Raw genomic sequence first — 27269 nt, 5'->3', positions numbered from 1 at the left:
TTGAGTCACACATGCTTCCTAGGTGTCCACAGAATGACATGCGTCAGGTATGTTCATGGTACTGAAGGTCAATCATGGTAATGAAGGTCAGTCAATGAAAAGTAGGTGTGTGAGTTGCCCTGTGAGCAAGAATGGCATTGAAGAGGTGACCAGTGGTCCTGGACCCGTTTTATAAGCATGCATGTGATATCTTTACACTTCTCAGGGGCAGTTGCCGTGGAAGGCCCGCAGCCTGCTGCAAGGAAGATGGTTGATGCTTACGAGCAACAGAGGCTCCACGGAGTCGTGAAGTCGGTGTGGCCTGGCATCCACGGTGCACCCCGTGCTGGTGGATGGCTCAGGACGGTAAGCATTCCTCTGTCCCGCGTGCTGAGTGAGGGTGTCTTTAGGATTTCTGAGACCCGCAAGGAGCAGTTCTTCAGCCCATTAAGGGCACGGCCAAGGCCTTTAAGGTCGTTGGCTCACCCACTGCCCAGCCTGTGGTGTCAAATGTCCTGCCTCTTCAAATGTGCTTGGATCGATGATGAGTCCCCCAAAAAAACATTCCTTGGAAAAGCTGAACAAAATGAGTGAGAACTCATACCGTCGTTCTCATCGGAACTGAGGTCCAGCACATTTGTCTCTGCCGGGGACTGTAGGAGCGAGGGACAGCTTCCACTGATTTTCACAGGTTCCACCACCAAGGGCATCCACAGGCCAAAGTCTCCCATCACACAGAGGTTAGGAACATTCCCTCAGTGCGTTGTAGATGGGTGAGAGAGTCATGGGCGAATCGTCTGCTTTGTTATGGTGTGGCTGCTATGGAAGAGTGCAGAAATTGTGCAGGCCTCGGGGAGTGCTCAGCTGGCCTCAGCTTGGTGAGCTCCCAGGAACGGAGACCCAGATCTTGTGGCAGGCGTCACCGAACAGAGGACCAGGTCTTAGTTTTTTTTTGCCGAGGAGAGCATGAGGTGCATGCCTCAGGCAGATCTTTGTTTTGATTTCCAGTTACCTGAGGACGAGGGAGTTCCGGGGTGGTGGGGAAGAGCACAGAGCAATGGGTGTCCCAGCAGATGGCCAAAGCCTCTTTGGCTCTCCTTCCAGGGTTGGTCACAGGGCCTCCCCGGCAGGGATTTCTTTGCCTCCTGAGCTATGAGATGCTTGTGGTGTGATGGCAGAGGCCTGGGTGGGAAGGTATTCCAGAGAAAACATGGTAGAGGGCTCTCGTGGACGTGTGTGTCATCAGTGGTCTGGGATTGTCAATTGGTAGTGATGTGCTTTCCATGGATTTCTCTGGTGGATGACAGTTCAGCCAGCAGGGGTCTTTGAGGGCAGGTCACAGTGAGCATGAGGATCAGGCTGGCACCTGCAGCCCTGGGTCATTTCTAGTCTTCACAGCAGAGTAGTGGGTTCCACTCTTGTGCACATCTTCCTGGAAATAGTTTCTTGGCCCGCCATTGCTGGGTGGCCCCACCTGCTCCAGCTCGTGTGAACAAATAGTGCTCTGGATTATCTTTCCTGCTTTGAAAGCAGCTTCTATCCCAAAGACATCGAGAGGGAATGTGCCCTGGCCCTGGCCCTGGCTCTGGCCCGGGCCTCCGCCGTGGGCTGTAGTCACACTTGGGGCTGTTCATGGAGGTCTCTGTGTATTCCAGATTCCAGGCAATATATGTGCAATCCCAGGGGTGTTGCCACAGAGAATCATTTAACTTAGGATGCAACCATACCACTATATGATGGCGATATTCAAGTGTTGGATTCTGCTATGCCCTAGGGGTGACGAAGCGTTTCAGTTTCCATAGCCCGTTTGAAGTCACAGTGCAGCCAGGACTGCCATGCTACATTGAAAGGCTGTGCTTGGCTTAGCAAAATTGGAAAGAATTGGTGGTTTTGTAGCTTGTAGCTCACTTGGTAGCCAGGTGTATCTACACCTGGTGGTGGTGTCGAGGTGGTGTAGACTTGCAGGCATTGTTGTGGGTGGGAGTCTGGGTAGGAATGTGGTGGGTGGGAATGCAGTCAAGCTGGCTGCATGATGGAACGTTGCCTCTGAGGTCAGTGCAGGGAAGCCATGTGAGGTGACCAGTGCAAGCAAGGACAGTGTCAGGTGGTGTGTCCTGTCCACCTGGCCCTTGGGGCATCAGGCGTGGACGTCCTCTTGGAGAAGCAGCCGTTCTCTTCGGGCATCCTGAGGGCACAGTGTGGGTACGTGGACTGAGCGAAGTGGAGGAAGCCCATGTCTTGAAGTCGTTTGGCTAGGTTGGGAAAACTGTCTCTGACCTTGATGCTGTGTTGCAGTGCAACATTCTGGCCATTGGGAAGGTGCCTTCCAGCGCAGGTTTTGGTTGGTTTTCTGCCAGGTGTGCCTTACCTGGGAGTGCAGCAAGAGACAGTGTCTGGTCCCAACATCAGATGCCCTGTGAGGAGTAGCGTGTACTCACGCCAGGGGTGTGGTGGCTCTTACACAAGGGACCTCAGGCCTATTTCCACATGGCTTTGAGGTCAGAGTTCACATCCTACTGATTGAAGGCCTTGGTCTTGAGCCTTTGGTTTGTGGGGGATCAGGTCTGGAAGCTGCAGACTATAACCACCCATTGCAGTGTTGGGAGATACAAACACACGTGTATGTGTGCATAGCCACAGGGAAATACATGCAGCAATGGGCACATGAGGTCATTCCAGCCACACACACTTCCTATATGTCCAGAGTGACACAGGTAAGATACATTCATGGAGATGGAGGTCAATCGTCTAGGCCAAGGAGAAGCAGGCATGCAAGTGTCCCCACAGGTAAGGATAGGATTGAAGTGGTGACCAGTGGACATGGGCCCATTTCTCAAGCGTGCATTTGATTTCTTTACACTACTCAGGTGCAGTTTTCATGGGAGGCATGGCATCTGCTGGAAGGAAGATAGTTGATTCTTCTGAGTAATGAAGGCCACGCAGAGTCCTGGTTTCGGTTATCCACAGTGCACCCCGTGCTGGTGGGTGGCTCAGGACGGTAAGCATTCCTCTGTCCCTCATGCTTAGTGAGGGTGTCTGGGATTTCCAAGATCCACAATGAGTGGTTTTTTGGTAGGCTGCTAATGGCATGGTGAGTTCCTCTCCTAGAGTGGATGGTCTGTACCTTTTGCTCAGTGTCACAGCTCTGGGTTCCCCAGGGTGCCTAAGGTCTTTAAGGTCATCGGCTCACCCACGACCCAGCCTGTGGTGTCAAACGGGCTCTTTGAATGTGCTTGGATCGATGATGAGTCCCCCATAAAAGCATTCCTTGGAAAAGCTGAACAAAATGAGTGAGAACTCATACCGTCGTTCTCATCGGAACTGAGGTCCAGCACGTTGCCTCCACTTGGGCTTATTGTGGTTCACGCGTAACTTTGTCATATTACATTATACTTCACCACCCAGGCATTGGTATTCAATTTTTGTGGTCATTTTGACCATAGTAAAATTCTTTATCATAAATATATTTGAGAGTCATACTTGGGTAGCCCATGAATTTTTTTAGCATTACTCTGTCAAGTTGGTTTCACCCTTAATGCTACATTTTGCATTTTTGTTTTGTGATTGATTTTTAGCCAGGTTCTGGTCACAAATATGTGAAGCCGTAGACTAGCGGATTTCATAAGTACCACAGGAGTCTAGATGACATGGCCTTCCTGACCTGTGAACCTGTCTTTCTGAAGCACACTCATTTCTTCTGCACCTTCCCAGTGTCATTGGCATGGAAGGAAGGCCCTTGTCCAAGAAAGATGGTCTTCGTCTTGTGTGATCTTTGAGATGCCATGAGGCCCCTGGATACACATGGTGTGGGCTCCTTTGGAGGCTTTTGGATTTCTCCTGAATGTAAGTGATTTCTTCTGAAAGCATTCTGATTTTTCTCACTTGCAGGAATGAAAACTGTGTGTAGATTGATGATGCTTCCATATATACATTTTTTTTGGAAAGGTGAACAAAATGAGCGAAAACTCAGTACCATCATCCTCATCAAACTGAGGTCCAGCACGCTTCTCCATCAGGGCCTAGGTTTAGGGGGCCAACATCTGTTTGTTGTCATGGTCTGCACCAGAGCTTAGGATGTAGTTGACTTTCAGTGAAGTTGAGTAGTTGAGTATTTTGTACTCCCCTGGCTGAGAGATATGTTTGCTGAAGGACTTCCCTGTGAGAAGGTGGGGTAGCATCCTGTCAGTGTGCAGGAGAAGGTAAACCTGCAGGTGCCAGAGGAGGGCAGTATCCAGTTGCCCACCTCTGCATGGCTGGGTCTGTCCTTGATTCATACCTCTTGGGTTCATCACCCCCCAGAAGAAGACAGTTTCTTCCACATGAGGAGACAGCACGGTGCCATTCCTGAGCACTTCTTCAGCTCCTCTTTCATCTGCGGTCGGGGACATGGGACTTCCTATGGTGTTTGTGTAGCATCAAGGGGTGGCCATCTTAAAGCCAGTGGTGATGCTGATTTGCTCTCTGGAAAGGAGCCTGGAGAAGCTCTCCACAGTGAACTTGTACATCTATGAGAAGAATTCCAAATTCCATGGCCCAAGAAGGGTAGTGGCTGTGGGAAAGGGAGAGGCCTGTGCGTGCCTTTACCTGGCATCATTCCATGTGGGTCATGGAGTGATGACTGTGAGGCTCTTTCGGACATTGCAGGGTGCCCACCGTCCATTTCATGGTGTCCTCAGGATGGTTTGCTTGGGAGAGCCTGATGTCATTTGCCTCTGAACCACTCAGACATCTTGATGCATTGGGGGTTTATAAGAGTGTGTCCTTCCTTATGTCGTGGTGACTTCTACTCGGAAATGTGACCTGTCAAGGTCTCTTTACTTATATACCTCAGTGTCTTCTGATATTAGGGTGTTTTTAAATTCCTCCTAATTCTTCACAGCAGTCTTTGTGAAGTAGTTATTGTGTGGTAGGACAGGGCTACCATCCACAGGCCAATGATGGATAGGTTTTGGACTCTGATGTTATGTTCACAAGCAAGTGCCTTAAGATCTGGTTTTCTTAGCTGCAGCACCTTAGAAGTCGTGTAGGATTCAGAATGCCTGGTGCTTCTCTGGGTCCCTGAGCTGTACCTGTGTAGTGCACACAGAGGTTGATTTGTGATTTTTACATGTGTCCGGATCAGAAGAGTGTGAAGGACCTCAGAGGTGACAATGCCTCAAGGCCAAAGAAAAGTTGACCTTTGCATAGGAAGAGGTTTCCCCTCCAAACTCTCCCCACTGAAGTATCACCATGGCCTTTGTCTTGTCTGATGGCCCAGAGAAGGGTTTTTGATTTGGAGTTGTTACGAGTGGTGTTGAGAGTGTTCTTCATGCTTAGTGTTCTCTAGTTGATGGTGCCTTCAAAACTCATGCCAGCCTCCTACCTTCATGTTTGGGCAAACCCATGCTTGTGTGCAGAAAGAGGGGGAGCCCATGAGAGGTAGATACAGATTACTCCACAGCAGGACAAATGACATGACCCTTGCCACCTATGCACCTCACTGCCTTTCTCAAGCACACATGTTTTGCTCCTGCACTTCTTAGGTGGCGTTGGTATGAAAGGAAGGCCAGTGACCACAAGGGACGATCTTGATCTTGGGAGATTTTTGGAGATGGTGAAGTGCCTGTAAACATGTGTGTCATGGTCTCCTTCCGGCTGGTGGACACCTCAGGACGGTAAGTATTGGTTTTTCAAAGGATCCTAATGTTTCATTTTTGCAGGTATGAGAACTGTGCATGGATCAGTGATGACTTCCACACATGCATTCCTTGGAAAGCTAAACAAAATGAGTGAAAACTTTATACCATCATCCTCTTCAAACTGAGGTCTAGCACACTGCTTCAACAGGGGCTAGAGACAGAGTTCCACCTCTCACTCATTGACATGGGTTGCACCAAAGGGTCTGTCCAGGCTTAGGATGGGGTTCTCTTTTGGCAAGGGGTAGCCCCAGGGGAGTGGGAGCTCCCATGGACAGGAGAGTCCTTGTGTGACGGATATCTCTTAGTGAGGCCAGGGTAGCACATACACAGTGTTCAGGACTAGGTGAATGTGCAGGTGGCACAAAGGACTTAGGCTCTGCACCCCTTAGTTTGTCCTTGAGTCTTAGTTTTTGGTTCTCTCATCATCAGGAGGAAGGCAGGTCCTTCTCATTGGGAAGAGAGGAAAAGACCACACTTTTGCCTCATTTTTATCCCTGTCTACATACATGGATTTGTGGTCACCTGGATGCTACACACCCAGGCCAGGGTGGCTCTGTTGTATCCTGTGTGTTATGAAGACATACAGTTGGCCTCCTGCCCTAAGCTGGGGCTGATAGGCAATGAGTCTCTGGCTTATCTCAAATCTGGTGTAGGTCAAAGGCTTCCTCGTTGGGGTGCAGATCCCCGAGGCTTTTGTGATCAACATTACAGGTGTGCACGGGTGTTTAAAGGGACACTTTACATCAGTTCTCTCTAGTGGGATTATGTACTCCATGGGCTCCCAGGATCTAGACGTGCATTCCCGTATCTGTGCATTTCTGCGTCCATAAACAGATGAAGCCAGAGACAGGCAGATTGCAGATTACTTCAGGGGGCCAGATGGCATGTCCCTCATGACCTCTGCACATGTCTGCCTTTCTCAAGCATGCCCATGTTTCATCTGTACCTCCCAGGTGGTGTTGGCATGGAAGGAGGGCCTGTGTCTGCGAGGGATGATCATCCTCTCATGTGATCCTTGGAGATGCCAGGTAGCCCCTTGACACGTGGCATGGACTCCTTCAGAGGCTTTTGGATCCTTCATGAATGTAAGCAAGTCCTTCCCAAAGCCCTGATTTTCCTCATTTGCAGAAACAAAAATTGTGCCTGGATCGATGATGACTTCCACATACATTCCTTGGAAAGCTGAACAAAATGAGTGAAAACTCTGTGCCGTCATCCTCGTCAAACTGAGGTCCAGCACACTGCTACACTGGAGGGCAGGGAGAGGGGGCCAACATCTGTTTGTTGACATGGCCTACACCCTGGCTTAGGATGTGGTCCTCTTTGGGCAAACGCGAGTGTCTGGGCTTTTCTGACTTCTGTAGCTAAGAGACAACTTGGTTGAAGGAATTTCCTCTAAGAGGAAGCTGCAGAACTTGAAGCTGCAGGTGGCACAGGAAGCAGTAGCCAATAGCCTCCCTGTGCATGGCTACATGTGTCCTTGATTCATACCCTTTTGATTCGTCACCTCCCCCCTCACACAGGAATACCATTGCTTTCCTGTGGGGAGAGAGCACATCATTCCTGGACACGTCTTTCACTTACTTTCGTCCTCAGTCGAGGACGTGGGCGTTCCCAAGGTATCTGGTTAGCATCAGGGGCAGGCAGCCATGAGGTGGGTGGTGAGCTGATTTGCTTTCTGCAGAGGAGCCCAGGGACAGTATCCATGTTAAACTCGTATGTCCATAGGAGGAAACCCAAGTCCTGTGGTCCCTGAAGTGTACTGGTGGTGGGAAGGGGAGAGGGCTGTGCATGCATGTACCAAACAGCATTCCATGCGGATGTGAAGCAATGACTGTGAGCTGCTTTTGGGAGTGGTAGGGTGCCGTGGTCCATTTCCTGATGACCTTGGGGTGTTGGGATGGGAATGAGATTTCAAGTCCGTGTGCTCCTGCCACTTCGCAGATTGACTTGGATTGAGAGGTCCGTGTTCAGGACCCCCTGTGGGATGCTTGTCTGTGTTAGCCATTTGAGCAGATTTCGGCCCAGGGTTTCTACCCTTCCAAGGTTGTACATGCTGCTGGAAGGGCTTGTTGCTCCCTCTCTATTGATGAGGGGAAGTTTTGCTCAGGAGAGCCTGATGCCATCTGCTTCTGAACTGCTCAGGCACTTCAATGCAGTTGAGGTTATAAGAGTGTGTCACTTCCCATGTCGTGGTAACATCTACTCAGAAAAGTGACCTGTCAAGGTCTCTGCACTTAAATTCTCCATTGTCTTGTGATGTTAGGTTATTTTCAAATTCCTCCTAATTCTTCACAACAGCCTTCTTTGCAAAATAGTCATCCAGTTGTGTGAGGGCTGTCATCCACAGGCCAGTGACAGAGAGCTTTTGCACTCGGTGGCCATGTTCACAGGCAAGTGGCTTAAGATGTATGGTGTTCTCAGGGAAGCCCTGTAGGATTCAGCATGTCTGATGCTTTTCCGGGTCTCTGAGCTGCACCTGTGAGGAAGGCCCAGAGGTGGAGGTTGATTAGTGATTGTGTTTCTCAATTCTAAGTGTGTGGAAGGAGCCCATGGTAAAAACGCTTCAAGGCCGAAGGAAAGTTGCTCTTTGTGCTGGAACACTTTTTCCCTGCAGCTCTCCCCATTGAAATATCCTCATGACCGTTGTCTTCTCTGATGGCCAAGAGAATGGCTTTTGAGTCAGGAGTGGTGAAAGTGTTGTCTTGAGAGAGTTCCTCACGCTTAGTGTTTTCTAGTTTGACTGTGCCCTTGAAATGCATGCCTGTCTTATACCTTCATGCCTGGATATATCCATGCACACATCCCCAAAGAGAGGTTGCCCATGGGAAGTAGATACAGAATGCAGCATAGCAGGATGAATGGCATGGCCCTTGCAAACTGTGTACCTGCCTGCCTTTCTCAAGCACACCTGTTTTTCCTCTGCACTTCCCAGGTGGCATGGGCATGCAAAGACAGACAGAGGCTGCAGGGATGAACTTCATCTTGGGGGATCTCTGGAGATGGCAGGGAACCCCTGGACACATGTGGCATGGGCTCCTTCGGGTGCCGGTGGATCCCTTTATATGGTAAGTGTTCATTTCTCAAAAGACCCTAATGTTCTTCCTTTACAGGAATGAATACTGCATGCGTCAATGACGACTTCCATACATGCATTCCTTGTATGGAAAGCTGAACAAAATGAGTGGGAACTCTATACTATCATCTTAGCTGAACTGAGGTCCGCCAGGGCTAGAGAGGGACAACTCTCATTCTTTTTTTATTCCTGATGCATGAAGTGTTTGTCCAGGCTTAGAAAGGGATTCTGTTTGGGCGAAGGAGAGTCACAGGGGAGTTGAGGTTATGTGTACTGGACTTCCGTCTACGAGGCTGGGGTAGCACACATGCAGTCTGTGGGACTAGGCAAATGTGCAGGTTGCTCAGGGAGAGTTAACCTATAGCCTGCCTCTGGGTGGCCAGGATTGTCCTTCACTCCTGGCTCTGGGTTCCCACAATCCCTGGAGGAAGACAAGGGATTATCTTTGGGAAGACAGAACAAGGACATACTTTTGCCTTTTTTTTTTTTTAAATTCTTGGTTTGAGAACGGTGGAGTTCCAGTCATTTGGCATAGCTTTCAGGCAGGCGTGCCCATGTTGTGTCCCATTCATTGTGAGTACATGCATATGGCAGGAACACAGAGGTTCCTACTGTGAGCTGGGCCTGATAGGCAAGGAGTCTCTAGCTTAACCCCAGCTCAGTGTCGGTCAATGACTTCCTCGTGAAAATTGCATGGCCCCGTAGATTTAGTGAGTGACATTATAGGTGTCGACATAAGGATGTTGAGAGGGATGCTCAGTGTCACTGCTCTTTAGTGTGCTGATGCACTACAGGGGCACCTGAGCCCTTGTCCATGCATTTCTGTGTCCAAAATCAGGTAAAATCAGAGTTGGGTATCAACCAGATATACTGCAGGGGACCAGAAGACATGGCCTTTGTGTACTGTACATCTGTCAGATTTTCTCAAGCACACCCTTGTTTCCTCTTCACCTCCCAGGTGGCCGTGATGAATTGGCCAGGCCCATGTTGGTGAGGGACAATCATCATCTCGTGCCATTCTCAGAGATGCCAGGAAGCTCCTGGACACACATGGTGTAGGCTTCTTTGGAGGCTGTTGGATCCCTCCTGAATGTAAGCAGTTCCTTCCCAGTGCATCCTGATTTTCCTCATTTGCAGAAACAAAGATTGTGCATGGATCGATGATGACTTCCATATATACATTCCTTGGAAAGCTGAACAAAATGAGTGAAAACTCTATACCGTCATCCTCGTCGAACTGAGGTCCAGCACATTACTCTAATGGGTTAGACAGAGGGCCAACATTCATTCATTGACATGGGTTCCACCAAGGGTCCCATCCAGGCTTAGGATGGGGTTTCTTTGGGTGAATGGTGGACACAGGGGAGTAGGAGCTCCCATGCACAAGACATTCATTGTTTGAAGGACTTCTGTGTCCCAGGGTGGATAACATACGCGCTGTATGGAGGACTAGGTGAATGGCAGATTGCATGGGAAGAGTTAACTGGTAGCCTGCCTATGATAGGGTGGCCAAGTTTGTCCTTGAGTTCAAGCTGTGGGTACCAAAGTCCCTCAGAGGAAGACAGATCCTTCTGGTTGCGGGGAGAGCAAAAGGCTACACCTTTGCCATTTGTTGGCTCATTTTGTCTTTGGCTGAGGATGTTGGAGTTGTGTTTACCTGGCATTGCCTCTGTGCCCATTTTGTATCCTGTGCATTGTGAGAATGTGTATTTGGCATGAACAGGTAGGCTCCCTGTCCAAACTGGGGCTGATAGACAGTGAGGCTCTGGGTTATCCCAAACCAGATAGAGGTCAATGACTTTCTCTTTAGGGGTGCAGGGCCTTGATGATTTTGTGACTGGCATTGCCGGTGTTGAAGCAAGGATGTTGAGAAGGATGCTCAACATCAGTGCTCTTCAGCAGGATGATGCACTCCAAGGGCCGCCATCCCCAAGACGAGCATACTTGTGTCCATACATTCCTGGGTTCACATGAGAACAAGGGAAGCCAGAGACAGGCGTATTCCAGATAAACTACAGGGGGGCAGATAGCATGGCCCTCGTGACCTGTGCACCTGTCTGCCTCCCTGAAGCATGCTTCTTGGTCCTGTGCACTTCGCAGGTGATGGCGTAAAAGGCAAACCTGTGTCATGAGGGATGATCATCGTCTTGTGTGGTCCTTGGAGATGGCAGGAAGCCCTGGACATACACGGTGTTCACTCCTTCAGAGGCTGTTGGAATCCTCCTGGATGTAAGTGATTCCATTCCAAAGCACCCTGAGTGTCCTCATTTGCAGGGATGGAGATTGTGTGTGGATCGATGATGACTTCCATATACACATTCCTTGGAAAGCTGAACAAAATGAGTGAAAACTCTATACCGTCATCCTCGTCGAACTGAGGTCCAGCACACTGCTCCATCAGGGTCTCGAGAGAGGAACAACGTCCGTTTGTTGACACAGGCTGCACCAAGGCTCTGGATGGGGTCTTTTTCTGGCAAAGGAGAGTAGCTGGGAATTTTGGACATTTGTAACTAAGAGACAGCTTGGTTGCAGGCAGTCAGGTGTGTCCGCGATTTGTACCCTTGGGTCCCTTGACCTCCAGAGGAAGACTATTGCTTCCACGGTGGGGGACAGCACAAGGTCATTCCTGGGCACCTCTTTCACTCACTTTCATCCTTGGCCAGGGACATAGGACTTCCCATGGTGTTTGGATAACATCGGGGCAGGCAGTCCTCAGGAGGATGGCGATGCTGATTTGCTTTCTGCAGAGGAGCCCAGAGAGGGTATCCAGGTTGAACTTGTATGTTCCTAGGAGGAAACCCAAACTGCATGGCCCCTGAAGGGTCCTGGTACTTAGAAGGGGAGAGAGCTGCACATGCATTTACCACACAGTCTTCTGTCTGGGTCGTGGAGAGATGACTGTGAGCCTCTTTTGGGTGTTGTAGGGTGCATATGGTTTATTTATGATGACCTTGGGATGCTGGGATGTCAGTGTAATTGTGAATCCACATGTTCCCTCAACTCCACAGACTGACTTGGTTTGTCAGGTTTGTGTTCAGGCCCTCTGTGGAATGCTTGTCTCCGTTAAGAATTTGAGATGGGGCTGGGCACGGTGGCTCACGCCTGTAATCCTAGCACTTTGGGAGGCCAAGGCGGGTGGATCACCTGAGGTCAGGAGTTCAAGACCAGCCTGGCTAACATGGCGAAACCCCATTTCTATTAAAAATAAAAAAATAAAAAATTAGCTGGGCGTGGTGACGGGCGCCTATAATCCCAGCTACTCGGGAGGCTGAGGTAGGAGAATTGCTTGAACCCAGGGGGCAGAGGTTGCAATGAGCCAAGAGCAGGCCACTTCACTCCAGCCTGGGCAAAAAAGCGAAACTCCGTCTCAAAAAAAAAAAAAAAAATTGAGGTGATATCAGCCCAGGTCAACATGTTGTACATACTGCTGGCAAAGGTTGTTTGCTCCCTGTTTCCCTGTGTTGATTTGGGGATGGTTTTCTCAGGAAAGGCTGATGTCGTTTTTCTCTGAATTGCTCATGCACTTCGATGTGGCTCAGGTGCCTGGTGATATGTGTGTGAGCTCCCGTATCATGGTGACTTCTACTTAGAAAAGCAATCCAGCAAGGTCGCTGTGTTTAAATACCTCAGTGCCTCATGATGTTAGACTATTTTTAAATTCTTTCTAATTCTTCACAACAGACTTGTTTGTGAAATAATCATCATGTGGTAGGACAGGGCTATTGTTCACAGACCAGTGATGGATAGGTTTTGGACTCCACGGTCATGTTTGCATGCAAGTGCCTTAAGATGTATGCTGTTCTCAGCTGCAGCACCTTAGAAACCCTGTGGGATTCAGTGTGTCTGGTGCTTTTCTGGGTCCCTGGGCTGCACCTGTGAGAGAGACCCCGAGGTGGAGGTTGATTTGTGATTGAACATGTTTCTTGAATGTGAAGTGTGTTGACAGATCCTTGCAGTAAAAATGCTTCAAGGCTGAAGGAAAATTGCCCTCTGCACAGGAAGAGTTTTTGTTCCCTAAAACTCTCCCCATTCAGATATATCTATGGTCTGTGTCTTCTCCGATAGCCAAAGGAAGGGCTTTTGAGTCGGGGCATCACATGAGTGGTGTTCAGAGTTCTTCACACTTAGTACTCTGTAACTTGATGGTGCCCTCAAAATGTGTGTGTGACTCAGACCTTCCTGCCTGGTGCTCCCGTGCACACATCCTCAAATGGGTATCCCGTGGGAAGTAGCGATAGGGTATCCCACAGGGGGTTGAATGGCATGCCTGTCTTTCTCAAGCACACCCGTGTTGCCTCTGTACTTCCTAGGTGGTGTGGGCATGGAAGGAAGGCCAGTGGAGACAATGGATGATCTTGCTCTTAGAAGATCACTGGAGGTGGCAGGGAGTCCTAGGACACGTGTGGCGTGGGCCTCTTCAGGTGCTGGTAAGTATCTGTTCCCCACAACCCCCTAATATTACTCCTTTGTGGACATGAAGACTGTGCATGGATCGATGATGACTTTCATACATGCATTCCTTGGAAAGCTGAACAAAATGAGTGAAAACCCTATACTGTCATCCTCGTCGAACTGAGGTCCAGCACATTGCTCTTACAGGGGCTGGAGTGAGGGCCAAGTTTCATTTGGTGCTGCAGGTTGCACCAAGGGGGTTGTTCAGTTGTAGAAGGCGCTCCCTTTCTGCAAGGGTTAGTCACAGGGTTGTGGGATCTCTCATAAACAGGAAATTGTTTGAGGGACTTCTTGCTGCAAGGTAACACACACGCTGTCTGCGGGACTATGTGAATGTGGAGGTAGCATGGGAAGACTTAGCCTGTAGGCCGCCTCTGGTGGCCATATTTGTCCTTGAGTCTTAGCTCTGGGTTCCATCATTCCCTTGAGGAAACAGAGGTGTTTGTGCTTGGGAAGAGAGCACAAGGCCACACCTTTGCTGTTTTTTCCACTCATTTTCATCATTGTTCAAGGACATTGCAGTTCTGGTTATATCCATAAACAGGGAAGCCAAAGACAGGCAGATACTAGATATACTGTAGGGAGCCGGATGACACGGCCCTCATGACCTCTGAATGTGTCTGCTTTTCTGAAGCACACTTGTGTTTCCTCTGCACCTCCCAGGTGCTGTTGGCATGAAAGGAAAGGAGGTATCTTCGTGGGACAATCTTTGCGACACCAGCTGGTGCGATCCTCAGAGATGCCACTAGGACTCTGGACACATGTGGTGTGGGCTCCTTTGGAGGCTGTTGAATCCCTTCTGAATGTAAGTGTCCACTTTCTAAAGTCCTGATTTTCCTCATTTTCGGGCATGAATAATGTGCATGGATCGATGATGACTTCCATATATACATTCCTTGGAAAGCTGAACAAAATGAGTGAAAACTCTATACCGTCATCCTCGTCGAACTGAGGTCCAGCACACTGCTCATCGGGGGCTAGAGAGAGGGACAACGTCCGTTTGTTGACACGGGCTTCATCAATGCTTGGGATGGGGTCGTCTTTGGGTGAAGTGGAGAAGCTGGGCATTTTGGACTTCCGTGGCTGAGAGACGGCTTGGTTGAAGCACTTCCCTCTGTGTGGCTATGTGTGTCATCGATTCATACCCCTTGGCTCCTGCCCTCCCCTGAGGAAGACAGTGGCTTCTGCATGGAGACATAGCACAGTGTTGTTCCCAGGCACTTCTTCGGCTCACTCTTATCCTAAGTCGGAGACGTGGGAGTTCCCATGGTGTTTGGGTATCATCAAGGGCAGGCAGTCATGAGGAGGGTGGCGATGCTGATTTGCTTTCTGCAGAGGAGCCCAGATAGAGTATCCACATTGAACCTGTATGTCCATAGGAGGAAACCCAAATCTCATGGCCCCAGAAGCATGCTGGCCGTGGAAGGGGAGAGAGCTGTGCATGTGTGTACCGCACAGCCTTCTGTCTGGGTCACAGAGCGATGACTGTGAGTCTCTTTCGGGCATTGTAGGGTGCCCATGGTCCATTTCATGATGACCTCAGGGTGCTGGGATGGAATGTAATTGTGGGTCCACAAGCTCCTGCATCTCTGCAGACTGACTTGTGTTAGGTCTGTGTTCAGGAACCTCTGTGGGAGGCTTTTCCTTGGTGCATTTGAGGTGCCTGATGATGAGTGTGTGGGTTTCCGTATCGTGGTGACTTGTACTCAGAAGTGTGACCCAGCAAGGTCTCTGTGCTTAAATACCTTAGTGGCTCGTGAAGTTACGTTATTTTCAAATTCCTCCTAGTTGTGTGTGACAATTCACACAAGTCTTTGTGAAATTGTCTTTGAATTATACGACAGGGCTAGTGTCCGTAGGCCAGTGATGGATAGGTTTTGGACTCCATAGCCATGTTCACAGCCAAGTGCCTTAAGATATTTGGTGTTCTCAGTCTTAGTGCCTCGGAAACCCTGTAGGATTCAGCATGTCTCATGCTCTTCTGGGTCCCCGAGCTGTACCCTTGAGGAAGACCATGAGGTAGAGGTTGATTTGTGATTGAGCACGTTTCTCAATGGGAAGAGTGTCAAAGGAGCCTGGGGTGAAAGTACTTCAAGGCCAAAGGAAAATTGCCCTTTGCTCAAGAAGAGGCTTTCCTTGAAACTGTCCTCATTGAAATAGCCTCATGGATTTCATCTTCTCTGATGTCCAAGAGCAGGACTTTTGATTCAGAGGTGGCAAATGAGTGGTGTTGAGAGAGTTTTGTTACGCTTGGTGCTCTGTAGCTGGATGGAGCCCTCAAAATCGTGTGTGCCTGATAGCTTCAGGCCTGGATACACCCATGCACATGTCCCAATAAGAGGGGCTGCCCGTGGGAGATACATACATGATACATCACAGTGGGATGAATGGCATGGTCCTTGCAACGTATGTACCTGCCTGCTGTTCTCAAGCACACCTGTTTTTCCTCTGAACTTTCCAGGTGGTGTGGGCATAGAAGGAAGGCCATGAGGGACAATCTTGTTCTTGGGAGATCCCTGGAATTGATAGGGAGCCCCTTGATATGTGTGGCATGGGCTCCTTCAGGTGCTAGCGGATTCCTTAGGATGGTAAGTGTCCATTTCTCAAAAGCTCCAGATATTCCTCCTCCGCAGGGACAAAGACTGTGCATGGATCGATGATGACTTCCATATATACATTCCTTGGAAAGCTGAACAAAATGAGTGAAAACTCTATACCGTCATCCTCGTCGAACTGAGGTCCAGCACGTTGCTGTTACAGGGGCTAGAGAGAGAGGGACAAATTTCATTTGATGATGCCCATTGCACCAAGGGAGTCCATCCAGGGTTAGGATGGGGTCTCATTTGGGTAACAGAGATTGGCAGGGGAGTGGAGGCTACATACACAGGACATTCCTTGTTTGAAGGACTCTGTGAGGCCAGGGTACCACACATGCTGTTTGCGGGAGTAGGTGAATGTGTAGGTTACCAAGGAAGAGTTAGCCCACAGCCTGCCTCTGCATGGCAGTTTGTCCTTGGGTCCTGGCTCTGGGTTTCAATGTTCCTTGTAGGAAGACAGGTGATTGCACTTTAGAAAACAGAGCATAGTGCCAGACTTTTGTTGTTTTTCTGCTCATTTCATCCTTCACTGAGGACAGTGAAGTTGTGGTCAGCAGGCGTAGCATTCAGGCCAGTGTGCCCATGTTGTGTCCCATGTGTTGTGAGCACATGCATGTGGCATGAACATGTAGGCTCCCACTCCAAGCTGAGTCTGATAGGCAGTGAGGCTCTGGCTTATCCTGATCCCGGTGTAGGTCAAAGCCTTCCCATTAGGATTGCATGGCCCCGAGGCTATTGTGAGGTGCATTGCAGGTGTGAAAGCAAGGGTGTTGAGAGGGATGCTCAACATTAGTGCTCTTTAGCGGGATGATGCTATAAGGGCACCCTGGACCCAGACATGCATCCCCATGTACATGCATTTCTGTGTCCGTGAATAGTTGAAGCCAGAGACAGGCAGATTCCAGATGTATCGCAGGGGGCTGGATGACATGGCCCTTGTCACCTGTGTACCTGTCTGCCTTTCTGAAGCATGCTCGTGTTTCCTCTACACCTCCCAGGTAGCACTGGCATGGAAGGCAGGCCCGTGTTGGCGAGGGACAATTGTTATCTCATGTGATCTGCGGAGATACCAGGAAGCCCCTGGACACAATGGCAAAGGCTCCTTTGGAAGTTGTTGGATCCCTTCTGAATGTAAGCAGTTCTTTCCCAGAACACTCTGATTTTCCTCATTTACAGGGACAAACACTGTGCATGGATCGATGATGACTTCCATATATACATTCCTTGGAAAGCTGAACAAAATGAGTGAAAACTCTATACCGTCATCCTCGTCGAACTGAGGTCCAGCACATTACTCCAATAGGGGCTAGACAGAGAGGGCCAACATTCGTTTGTTGATATGGCTTGCACCAAGGGGTCCATCCAGGCTTAGGATGGGGTCCCTTTGGGCAGTTGGAAGTCACAGGGAAGTAGGTGCTCCCATGCACAGGAAATTCCTTGTCTGAAGGGCTTCTTTCTCCCTGGGCGGGATAACTAACGTACTGTCTGAAGGACTAGGTGAATGGGAGGTGGCATGGGAAGAGTTTGTGTGTAGCCTGCCTCTGGTGGCCAAGTTTGTTCTTGAGTCCAAGCTCTGGATTCCCAGAGGAAGCCAGAGGAAGACAGATCCTCTGGTTGTGGGGAGAGAACAAGGCTTCACCATTCTCATTTGTTAGCTCATTTTGTCCTTGGCGGTGGACGTTGTATTTCCAGGCACTCAGCGTAGCCTCTTTGCCACATGCCCCTGTCATATCCCATATGTTATGAGGATTTATGTGTTGCCTGATCAGGCAGTCTTCTGCTCCAAGCTGGAGCTGTCAGGCAAGGAGTCTCTGGGTTATTTCAAACCTGATTTAGGTCAGTGTCTTCCTCTTTTGGGGTTCGTGGTCCCAAGGCTTTTGTGAACGCCATTGCGGATGTTGAAGCAATGATGTTGAGAGGTATGCTTAACGTCAGTGCTCTGTAGCAGGATGGTGGACCCCGAGGTCCTCCAGCCCCGAGATGAGCATCCCCGTGTCCGTGCATTTCTGCGTCCGTGAACACGGGAGGCCAGAGACAGGCAGATAGCAGATGTATCCCAGGACACTGGATAACATGGCCCTGTGACCTGTGCACCTGTCTGCCTTTCTGAAGCACGCCTGTGTTTCCTCTGCACTTCGCAGGTGGTGTTGGCGTCAAGGCAGGCTCGTATCATGAGGAATGATTGTCATCTCGTATGATCCTTGGAGATGGCAGGAAGCCCCTGGACACACATGGTGTGGACTCCTTCAGAGGCTGTTGAAACCTTCCTTAATGTAAGTGATTCCATCCCAAAGCACTCTTGAGTTTCTTCATTTGTAGGGATGAAACCTGTGCTTGGATCGATGATGACTTCCATATATACATTCCTTGGAAAGCTGAACAAAATGAGTGAAAACTCTATACCGTCATCCTCATCGAACTGAGGTCCAGCCCGTTACTCCAACCAGGGACTAGACAGACAGGGCCAACATCCGTTTGTTGACATGGGTTATACCAAGGGGTCTGTTCAGGCTTAGGATGGGGTCTTTTATGGGTGAGTGGGGTCACAGGAGTGGTGGCTGTCACGCATAGGAAATTTCTTGTTTGAAGGACTTTGTCAGTGAGGGTGGGTAACACATGCATTGTCTGTAGGACTGGATGAATGTCCATGTGGCCTAGCAAGAGTTAGCTGGCAGCCTACTCTGGTTGCTAGTTTGTTCTTGAGTCTTTGTTCTGGGTTCTCAGGTCCCCTGGAGGAAAACAGATCTGTCTAGTTGGGAGGAGGGTACAAGGCCGCATCTTTGTCATTTGTTGGCTAACTTTGTCCTTGGTTGAGGACATTAGAGTTTTGGTCACTGGGCATAGCCTATGTGCCTGTGTGCCCGTGTTATATCCTGTGTGATTTGGGGACATGTATTTCACACAAATAGGTGAACTCCTGCTCCAAGCTGGTTCTGATACCCGAGGAGCCTCTGGCTTCTCCTAAACCCGGTAGAGGTTAAAGCCTTCCTCCTTAGGGGTTCATGATCCCAAAGCTTTTGTGAGTGGCATGGCAGGCATTGAAGCAGTGATGTTGAGAGGTATGGTCAATGTCAGTGCTCTTTAGCAGCATGGTGCACTGCAGGGGCCTCCAGCCCCGAGATGAGCATCCCCACATCCGTGCATTTTGCGTCCATGAACAAGGGAGGCCAGAGAAACGCAGATAGCAGATGTATCCCGGGACACTGGATAACATGGCCCTGTGACCTGTGCACCTGTCTGCCTTTCTGAAGCACGCCTGTGTTTCCTCTGCACTTTGCAGATGGTGTTGGCATCAAGGCAGGCTCGTATCATGAAGAATGATTGTCATCTCGTATGATGCTTGGAAATGGCAGGAAGCCCCTGGACACACATGGTGTGGACTCCTTCAGAGGCTGTTGAAAACTTCCTTAATGTAAGTGATTCCATCCCAAAGCACTCTTGAGTTTCTTCATTTGCAGGGATGAAACCTGTGCTTGGATCGATGATGACTTCCATATATACATTCCTTGGAAAGCTGAACAAAATGAGTGAAAACTCTATACCGTCATCCTCATCGAACTGAGGTCCAGCCCGTTACTCCAACCAGGGACTAGACAGACAGGGCCAACATCCGTTTGTTGACATGGGTTATACCAAGGGGTCTGTTCAGGCTTAGGATGGGGTCTTTTATGGGTGAGTGGGGTCACAGGAGTGGTGGCTGTCACGCATAGGAAATTTCTTGTTTGAAGGACTTTGTCAGTGAGGGTGGGTAACACATGCATTGTCTGTAGGACTGGATGAATGTCCATGTGGCCTAGCAAGAGTTAGCTGGCAGCCTACTCTGGTTGCTAGTTTGTTCTTGAGTCTTTGTTCTGGGTTCTCAGGTCCCCTGGAGGAAAACAGATCTGTCTAGTTGGGAGGAGGGTACAAGGCCGCATCTTTGTCATTTGTTGGCTAACTTTGTCCTTGGTTGAGGACATTAGAGTTTTGGTCACTGGGCATAGCCTATGTGCCTGTGTGCCCGTGTTATATCCTGTGTGATTTGGGGACATGTATTTCACACAAATAGGTGAACTCCTGCTCCAAGCTGGTTCTGATACCCGAGGAGCCTCTGGCTTCTCCTAAACCCGGTAGAGGTTAAAGCCTTCCTCCTTAGGGGTTCATGATCCCAAAGCTTTTGTGAGTGGCATGGCAGGCATTGAAGCAGTGATGTTGAGAGGTATGGTCAATGTCAGTGCTCTTTAGCAGCATGGTGCACTGCAGGGGCCTCCAGCCCCGAGATGAGCATCCCCACATCCGTGCATTTTGCGTCCATGAACAAGGGAGGCCAGAGAAACGCAGATAGCAGATGTATCCCGGGACACTGGATAACATGGCCCTGTGACCTGTGCACCTGTCTGCCTTTCTGAAGCACGCCTGTGTTTCCTCTGCACTTCGCAGATGGTGTTGGCATCAAGGCAGGCTCGTATCATGAAGAATGATTGTCATCTCGTATGATGCTTGGAAATGGCAGGAAGCCCCTGGACACACATGGTGTGGACTCCTTCAGAGGCTGTTGAAAACTTCCTTAATGTAAGTGATTCCATCCCAAAGCACTCTTGAGTTTCTTCATTTGCAGGGATGAAACCTGTGCTTGGATCGATGATGACTTCCATATATACATTCCTTGGAAAGCTGAACAAAATGAGTGAAAACTCTATACCGTCATCCTCATCGAACTGAGGTCCAGCCCGTTACTCCAACCAGGGACTAGACAGACAGGGCCAACATCCGTTTGTTGACATGGGTTATACCAAGGGGTCTGTTCAGGCTTAGGATGGGGTCTTTTATGGGTGAGTGGGGTCACAGGAGTGGTGGCTGTCATGCATAGGAAATTTCTTGTTTGAAGGACTTTGTCAGTGAGGGTGGGTAACACATGCATTGTCTGTAGGACTGGATGAATGTCCATGTGGCCTAGCAAGAGTTAGCTGGCAGCCTACTCTGGTTGCTAGTTTGTTCTTGAGTCTTTGTTCTGGGTTCTCAGGTCCCCTGGAGGAAAACAGATCTGTCTAGTTGGGAGGAGGGTACAAGGCCGCATCTTTGTCATTTGTTGGCTAACCTTGTCCTTGGTTGAGGACATTAGAGTTTTGGTCACTGGGCATAGCCTGTGTGCCTGTGTTGCCCGTGTTATATCCTGTGTGATTTGGGGACATGTATTTCGCATGAACAGGTGAGCTCCTGCTCCAAGCTGGTTCTGATACCTGAGGAGCCTCTGGCTTCTCCTAAACCCGGTAGAGGTTAAAGCCTTCCTCCTTAGGGGTTCATAGTCCCAAAACTTTTGTGAGTGACATGGCAGGCATTGAAGCAGTGATGTTGAGAGGTATGGTCAATGTCAGTGCTCTTTAGCAGCATGGTGCACTGCAGGGGCCTCCAGCCCCGTGATGAGCATCCCCACATCTGTGCATTTCTGCGTCCATGAACAAGGGAGGCCAGAGAAACGCAGATAGCAGATGTATCCCAGGACACTGGATAACATGGCCCTGTGACCTGTGCACCTGTCTGCCTTTCTGAAGCACGCCTGTGTTTCCTCTGCACTTCGCAGATGGTGTTGGCGTCAAGGCAGGCTCGTATCATGAGGAATGATTGTCATCTCCTATGATACTTGGAGATGGCAGGAAGCCCCTGCATACGCATGGTGTGGACTCCTTCAGAGGCTATGGAAACCTTCCTTAATGTAAGTGATTCCGTCCCAAAGCACTCTGAGTTTCTTCATTTGCAGGGATGAAACCTGTGCTTGGATCGATGATGACTTCCATATATACATTCCTTGGAAAGCTGAACAAAATGAGTGAAAACTCTATACCGTCATCCTCATCGAACTGAGGTCCAGCATGTTGCTGTTACAGGGGCTAGAGAGAGAGGGACAAATTTCATTTGATGATGCCCATTGCACCAAGGGAGTCCATCCAGGGTTAGGATGGGGTCTCATTTGGGTAACAGAGATTGGCAGGGGAGTGGAGGCTACGTACACAGGACATTCCTTGTTTGAAGGACTCTGTGAGGCCAGGGTACCACACATGCTGTTTGCGGGAGTAGGTGAATGTGTAGGTTGCCCAGGAAGAGTTAGCCCGCAGCCTGCCTCTGCATGGCAGTTTGTCCTTGGGTCCTGGTCTGGGTTTCTATGTTCCGTGGAGGAAGACAGGTGATTGCACTTGAGAAGAGAGCATAGTGCCAGACTTTTGTTGTTTTTCTGCTCATTTCATCCTTCACTGAGGACAGTGAAGTTGTGGTCAGCAGGCGTAGCATTCAGGCCAGTGTGCCCATGTTGTGTCCCATGTGTTGTGAGCACATGCATGTGGCATGAACATGTAGGCTCCCACTCCAAGCTGAGTCTGATAGGCAGTGAGGCTCTGGCTTATCCTGATCCCGGTGTAGGTCAAAGCCTTCCCATTAGGATTGCATGGCCCCGAGGCTATTGTGAGGTGCATTGCAGGTGTGAAAGCAAGGGTGTTGAGAGGGATGCTCAACATTAGTGCTCTTTAGCGGGATGATGCTATAAGGGCACCCTGGACCCAGACATGCATCCCCATGTACATGCATTTCTGTGTCCGTGAATAGTTGAAGCCAGAGACAGGCAGATTCCAGATGTATCGCAGGGGGCTGGATGACATGGCCCTTGTCACCTGTGTACCTGTCTGCCTTTCTGAAGCATGCTCGTGTTTCCTCTACACCTCCCAGGTAGCACTGGCATGGAAGGCAGGCCCGTGTTGGCGAGGGACAATTGTTATCTCATGTGATCTGCGGAGATACCAGGAAGCCCCTGGACACAATGGCAAAGGCTCCTTTGGAAGTTGTTGGATCCCTTCTGAATGTAAGCAGTTCTTTCCCAGAACACTCTGATTTTCCTCATTTACAGGGACAAACACTGTGCATGGATCGATGATGACTTCCATATATACATTCCTTGGAAAGCTGAACAAAATGAGTGAAAACTCTATACCGTCATCCTCGTCGAACTGAGGTCCAGCACATTACTCCAATAGGGGCTAGACAGAGAGGGCCAACATTCGTTTGTTGATATGGCTTGCACCAAGGGGTCCATCCAGGCTTAGGATGGGGTCCCTTTGGGCAGTTGGAAGTCACAGGGAAGTAGGTGCTCCCATGCACAGGAAATTCCTTGTCTGAAGGGCTTCTTTCTCCCTGGGCGGGATAACTAACGTACTGTCTGAAGGACTAGGTGAATGGGAGGTGGCATGGGAAGAGTTTGTGTGTAGCCTGCCTCTGGTGGCCAAGTTTGTTCTTGAGTCCAAGCTCTGGATTCCCAGAGGAAGCCAGAGGAAGACAGATCCTCTGGTTGTGGGGAGAGAACAAGGCTTCACCATTCTCATTTGTTAGCTCATTTTGTCCTTGGCGGTGGACGTTGTATTTCCAGGCACTCAGCGTAGCCTCTTTGCCACATGCCCCTGTCATATCCCATATGTTATGAGGATTTATGTGTTGCCTGATCAGGCAGTCTTCTGCTCCAAGCTGGAGCTGTCAGGCAAGGAGTCTCTGGGTTATTTCAAACCTGATTTAGGTCAGTGTCTTCCTCTTTTGGGGTTCGTGGTCCCAAGGCTTTTGTGAACGCCATTGCGGATGTTGAAGCAATGATGTTGAGAGGTATGCTTAACGTCAGTGCTCTGTAGCAGGATGGTGGACCCCGAGGTCCTCCAGCCCCGAGATGAGCATCCCCGTGTCCGTGCATTTCTGCGTCCGTGAACACGGGAGGCCAGAGACAGGCAGATAGCAGATGTATCCCAGGACACTGGATAACATGGCCCTGTGACCTGTGCACCTGTCTGCCTTTCTGAAGCACGCCTGTGTTTCCTCTGCACTTCGCAGGTGGTGTTGGCGTCAAGGCAGGCTCGTATCATGAGGAATGATTGTCATCTCGTATGATCCTTGGAGATGGCAGGAAGCCCCTGGACACACATGGTGTGGACTCCTTCAGAGGCTGTTGAAACCTTCCTTAATGTAAGTGATTCCATCCCAAAGCACTCTTGAGTTTCTTCATTTGTAGGGATGAAACCTGTGCTTGGATCGATGATGACTTCCATATATACATTCCTTGGAAAGCTGAACAAAATGAGTGAAAACTCTATACCGTCATCCTCATCGAACTGAGGTCCAGCCCGTTACTCCAACCAGGGACTAGACAGACAGGGCCAACATCCGTTTGTTGACATGGGTTATACCAAGGGGTCTGTTCAGGCTTAGGATGGGGTCTTTTATGGGTGAGTGGGGTCACAGGAGTGGTGGCTGTCACGCATAGGAAATTTCTTGTTTGAAGGACTTTGTCAGTGAGGGTGGGTAACACATGCATTGTCTGTAGGACTGGATGAATGTCCATGTGGCCTAGCAAGAGTTAGCTGGCAGCCTACTCTGGTTGCTAGTTTGTTCTTGAGTCTTTGTTCTGGGTTCTCAGGTCCCCTGGAGGAAAACAGATCTGTCTAGTTGGGAGGAGGGTACAAGGCCGCATCTTTGTCATTTGTTGGCTAACTTTGTCCTTGGTTGAGGACATTAGAGTTTTGGTCACTGGGCATAGCCTATGTGCCTGTGTGCCCGTGTTATATCCTGTGTGATTTGGGGACATGTATTTCACACAAATAGGTGAACTCCTGCTCCAAGCTGGTTCTGATACCCGAGGAGCCTCTGGCTTCTCCTAAACCCGGTAGAGGTTAAAGCCTTCCTCCTTAGGGGTTCATGATCCCAAAGCTTTTGTGAGTGGCATGGCAGGCATTGAAGCAGTGATGTTGAGAGGTATGGTCAATGTCAGTGCTCTTTAGCAGCATGGTGCACTGCAGGGGCCTCCAGCCCCGAGATGAGCATCCCCACATCCGTGCATTTTGCGTCCATGAACAAGGGAGGCCAGAGAAACGCAGATAGCAGATGTATCCCAGGACACTGGATAACATGGCCCTGTGACCTGTGCACCTGTCTGCCTTTCTGAAGCACGCCTGTGTTTCCTCTGCACTTCGCAGGTGGTGTTGGCATCAAGGCAGGCTCGTATCATGAAGAATGATTGTCATCTCGTATGATGCTTGGAAATGGCAGGAAGCCCCTGGACACACATGGTGTGGACTCCTTCAGAGGCTGTTGAAAACTTCCTTAATGTAAGTGATTCCATCCCAAAGCACTCTTGAGTTTCTTCATTTGCAGGGATGAAACCTGTGCTTGGATCGATGATGACTTCCATATATACATTCCTTGGAAAGCTGAACAAAATGAGTGAAAACTCTATACCGTCATCCTCGTCGAACTGAGGTCCAGCACATTACTCCAACAGGGACTAGACAGAGAGGGCCAACATCCGTTTGTTGACAAGGGTTATACCAAGGGCTCTGTTTAGCCTTAACATGGGGTCTTTTATGGTTGAATACACACAGGAGAGTGGTGGCTCCCACGCACAGGAAATTTCTTGTTTGAAGGACTCTGTCAGTGAGGGTGGGTAACACATGTATTGTCTGTAGGACTAAGTGAATGTCCATGTGGCCTAGCAAGAGTTAGCTGGCAGCCCGCCTCTGGTTGCCAATTTGTTCTTGAGTCCTTGTTCTGAGTTCTCAGGTCCCCTGAAAGAAGACAGTCTGTCTGGTTGGGAGGAGAATACAAGGCCGCATCTTTGTCATTTGTTGGCTAACTTTGTCCTTGGTTGAGGACATTAGAGTTTTGGTCACCGGGCATAGCCTCTTTGCCCATGTTGTATCCTGTGTCTTTGGGGGACATGTACATTGCATGAACAAGTGAGCTCCCGCTCATTGGTTCTGATACTCGAGGAGCCTCTGGCTTATCTTAAACCCAATATAGATATAGGTGAAAGCCTTTCTCATTAAAGGTCGAGGGCCCCAAGGCTTTGTGAGCATCATTGTAGGTATTGAAGCAACAATATTGAGAAGGATGCTAAACATGCTCTTTAGTGGGATGATGTACTCTGAAGGCACCTGACCCCCAGACGAGCATCCCTGTGTCCATGCTTTTCTGTGTTTATGAACAGGTGAGGCCAGAGACAGGCGGACAGCAAATGTATCGCAGCGGGCTGGATGACATGGCCCTTGGAACCTGTGCACATGCCTGCCTTTCTGATGCACGTCCGTGTTTTCTCTGCACCTCCCCAGTGGTGTTCGTGTAAAAAGTAGGCTCATGTTAGCAAGGAATGATTGTCATCTCATGTGATCCTGCAAGATGGCAGAAGTCCGGGGCCACATGGAGTGTGGGCTCCTTCGGAGGCTGATGGAACCCCCCTGAATGTAAGTGATTCCTTCCTAAAGCATGCTGATTTTCCTCATTTGCAGGGGCAAAGACTGGATCGATGATGACTTCCATATACACATTCCTTGGAAAGCTGAACAAAATGAGTGAAAACTCTATACCGTCATCCTCGTCGAACTGAGGTCCAGCACACTGCTCCATCGGGGGCTGGAGAGAGGGACAACGTCCATTTGTTGACACAGGCTGTGTCAACACTTGGGATGGGGTCGTCTTTGGGTGAAGTGGAGTAGCTGGGCATTTTGGACTTCCGTGGCTGAGAGACAGCTTGGTTGAAGCACTTCCCTCTGTGTGGCTGTGTGTGTCCTTGATTCATACTCCTTGGCTCCTGCCCTCCCCTGAGGAAGACAGTGGCTTCTGCATGGGCAGACAGCACAGTGTTGTTTCTGGGCACTTCTTTGGTTCACTTTCACCCTCATTTGGAGACGTGGGACTTCCCATGGTGTTTGGGTAGCAGTGGGGGCAGCCAGTCCTCAGGAGGATGGCGATGCTGATTTGCCTTCTGCAGAGGAGCCCAGAGCGGGTATCTATGTTGAACTTGTATGTCCCTAGGAGGAAACCAGTCCCATCACCCCTGAAGGGTCTTGGCAGTGGGAAGGGGAGAGGCCTGCATGTGCGTTTACTGGACAGCATTCCATGTGGGTCGTGGAGTGATGACTGTGGGCCTCTTTCAGACATTGTAGGGTGCGCACGTTTCGTTTCATGATGACCTCAGGGTGCTGGGACAGGAATGTGATTGCAGGTCCACGTGCTTCTGCAACTCCTCAGACTGACTTGTTCTGTGTTCAGGACCCTCTGTGAGATGCTTGTCTCCATTAGGCATTTGAGCTTATATTGGCCCAGGGTTTCTACCCATCCTAGGTTGTGCATACTTTGCCTCTGAACCACTCAGGCACCTCAGTGCAGTCAACGTGCCTGATTGTAAGAGTGTGACTTCCCGTATCCTAGAGATCTCTACTCCTTGGTGGTCCAGGAAGGTCTCTGTGCTTAAATACCGTAGTGGCTCGTGATGTTAGGTTATTTTCTAATTTCTCCTCATGCTTACCAGCAGTCTTCTTTGTGAAATAGTCATCTTGTTGTAGGACAGGGCTAGTGTCCATAGGCAGTGATGCATAGGTTTTAGACTGTGTGGCCATGTTCACAGGAAAGTGCCTTAAAATGTGTGGTGTTCTCAGCCACAGTGCCTTAGAAGCCCTGTGGGAGTCAGTGTGTCTGGTGCTCCTCTGG

The 27269-nt window shown here is 49.7% G+C and overlaps 1 protein-coding gene and 20 non-coding genes across 37 annotated transcripts in view; all 21 read left to right on the top strand.

Annotated features, from left to right (window-relative positions):
- The window catches only part of LOC119619277 (uncharacterized), a 146305-nt gene that overhangs the window by 37952 nt on the left and 81084 nt on the right, over positions 1-27269 (top strand). For 14 of the 17 annotated variants that reach the window (XR_012091412.1, XR_012091407.1, XR_012091409.1 and 11 more), the window contains 20 exons: positions 206-345; positions 2847-2977; positions 3555-3822; positions 5502-5633; positions 6611-6742; positions 8593-8725; positions 9692-9825; positions 10834-10962; positions 13044-13160; positions 13849-13990; positions 15647-15773; positions 16781-16913; positions 17924-18055; positions 19063-19194; positions 20202-20333; positions 21343-21474; positions 22479-22611; positions 23622-23753; positions 24761-24892; positions 25771-26023. The gene's annotated coding sequence lies outside the window, so the exon portion shown is untranslated. The remainder of the gene's footprint in view (positions 1-205; positions 346-2846; positions 2978-3554; positions 3823-5501; positions 5634-6610; positions 6743-8592; positions 8726-9691; positions 9826-10833; positions 10963-13043; positions 13161-13848; positions 13991-15646; positions 15774-16780; positions 16914-17923; positions 18056-19062; positions 19195-20201; positions 20334-21342; positions 21475-22478; positions 22612-23621; positions 23754-24760; positions 24893-25770; positions 26024-27269) is intronic. The other 3 variants (XR_012091413.1, XR_012091411.1, XR_012091410.1) reach the window with 3 other exon arrangements.
- On the top strand, positions 515-609 carry LOC119619477 (small nucleolar RNA SNORD116). The gene has a single exon (XR_005235950.1). It is a non-coding gene; the product is annotated as a small nucleolar RNA SNORD116 (small nucleolar RNA).
- LOC119619481 (small nucleolar RNA SNORD116) lies at positions 3215-3309 on the top strand. The gene has a single exon (XR_005235954.2). It is a non-coding gene; the product is annotated as a small nucleolar RNA SNORD116 (small nucleolar RNA).
- On the top strand, positions 3885-3977 carry LOC119619496 (small nucleolar RNA SNORD116). Its single transcript, XR_005235967.1, has one exon. It is a non-coding gene; the product is annotated as a small nucleolar RNA SNORD116 (small nucleolar RNA).
- On the top strand, positions 5696-5787 carry LOC119619478 (small nucleolar RNA SNORD116). The gene has a single exon (XR_005235951.1). It is a non-coding gene; the product is annotated as a small nucleolar RNA SNORD116 (small nucleolar RNA).
- LOC119619476 (small nucleolar RNA SNORD116) lies at positions 6803-6892 on the top strand. The gene has a single exon (XR_005235949.1). It is a non-coding gene; the product is annotated as a small nucleolar RNA SNORD116 (small nucleolar RNA).
- On the top strand, positions 8786-8881 carry LOC119619497 (small nucleolar RNA SNORD116). The gene has a single exon (XR_005235968.1). It is a non-coding gene; the product is annotated as a small nucleolar RNA SNORD116 (small nucleolar RNA).
- On the top strand, positions 9888-9979 carry LOC119619489 (small nucleolar RNA SNORD116). Its single transcript, XR_005235963.2, has one exon. It is a non-coding gene; the product is annotated as a small nucleolar RNA SNORD116 (small nucleolar RNA).
- Positions 11025-11116, top strand: LOC119619490 (small nucleolar RNA SNORD116). Its single transcript, XR_005235964.2, has one exon. It is a non-coding gene; the product is annotated as a small nucleolar RNA SNORD116 (small nucleolar RNA).
- LOC119619499 (small nucleolar RNA SNORD116) lies at positions 13223-13314 on the top strand. Its single transcript, XR_012091589.1, has one exon. It is a non-coding gene; the product is annotated as a small nucleolar RNA SNORD116 (small nucleolar RNA).
- Positions 14051-14142, top strand: LOC119619501 (small nucleolar RNA SNORD116). The gene has a single exon (XR_012091587.1). It is a non-coding gene; the product is annotated as a small nucleolar RNA SNORD116 (small nucleolar RNA).
- LOC119619495 (small nucleolar RNA SNORD116) lies at positions 15836-15927 on the top strand. Its single transcript, XR_012091586.1, has one exon. It is a non-coding gene; the product is annotated as a small nucleolar RNA SNORD116 (small nucleolar RNA).
- LOC119619492 (small nucleolar RNA SNORD116) lies at positions 16976-17067 on the top strand. The gene has a single exon (XR_012091585.1). It is a non-coding gene; the product is annotated as a small nucleolar RNA SNORD116 (small nucleolar RNA).
- Positions 18119-18210, top strand: LOC119619488 (small nucleolar RNA SNORD116). Its single transcript, XR_005235962.2, has one exon. It is a non-coding gene; the product is annotated as a small nucleolar RNA SNORD116 (small nucleolar RNA).
- LOC119619498 (small nucleolar RNA SNORD116) lies at positions 19258-19349 on the top strand. The gene has a single exon (XR_005235969.2). It is a non-coding gene; the product is annotated as a small nucleolar RNA SNORD116 (small nucleolar RNA).
- On the top strand, positions 20397-20488 carry LOC140710508 (small nucleolar RNA SNORD116). The gene has a single exon (XR_012091582.1). It is a non-coding gene; the product is annotated as a small nucleolar RNA SNORD116 (small nucleolar RNA).
- On the top strand, positions 21537-21628 carry LOC119619500 (small nucleolar RNA SNORD116). Its single transcript, XR_012091581.1, has one exon. It is a non-coding gene; the product is annotated as a small nucleolar RNA SNORD116 (small nucleolar RNA).
- Positions 22674-22765, top strand: LOC140710509 (small nucleolar RNA SNORD116). The gene has a single exon (XR_012091584.1). It is a non-coding gene; the product is annotated as a small nucleolar RNA SNORD116 (small nucleolar RNA).
- LOC119619491 (small nucleolar RNA SNORD116) lies at positions 23817-23908 on the top strand. The gene has a single exon (XR_005235965.2). It is a non-coding gene; the product is annotated as a small nucleolar RNA SNORD116 (small nucleolar RNA).
- LOC119619494 (small nucleolar RNA SNORD116) lies at positions 24956-25047 on the top strand. Its single transcript, XR_012091583.1, has one exon. It is a non-coding gene; the product is annotated as a small nucleolar RNA SNORD116 (small nucleolar RNA).
- Positions 26080-26171, top strand: LOC119619474 (small nucleolar RNA SNORD116). The gene has a single exon (XR_005235947.1). It is a non-coding gene; the product is annotated as a small nucleolar RNA SNORD116 (small nucleolar RNA).

The sequence above is a fragment of the Chlorocebus sabaeus genome, chromosome 26 (assembly GCF_047675955.1).
Source record: "Chlorocebus sabaeus isolate Y175 chromosome 26, mChlSab1.0.hap1, whole genome shotgun sequence".
NCBI classification, from domain to species: Eukaryota; Metazoa; Chordata; class Mammalia; order Primates; family Cercopithecidae; genus Chlorocebus; species Chlorocebus sabaeus.
Note: the sequence above shows the minus strand (reverse complement) of the source record. Positions and strands in the feature narration are given on the sequence as shown.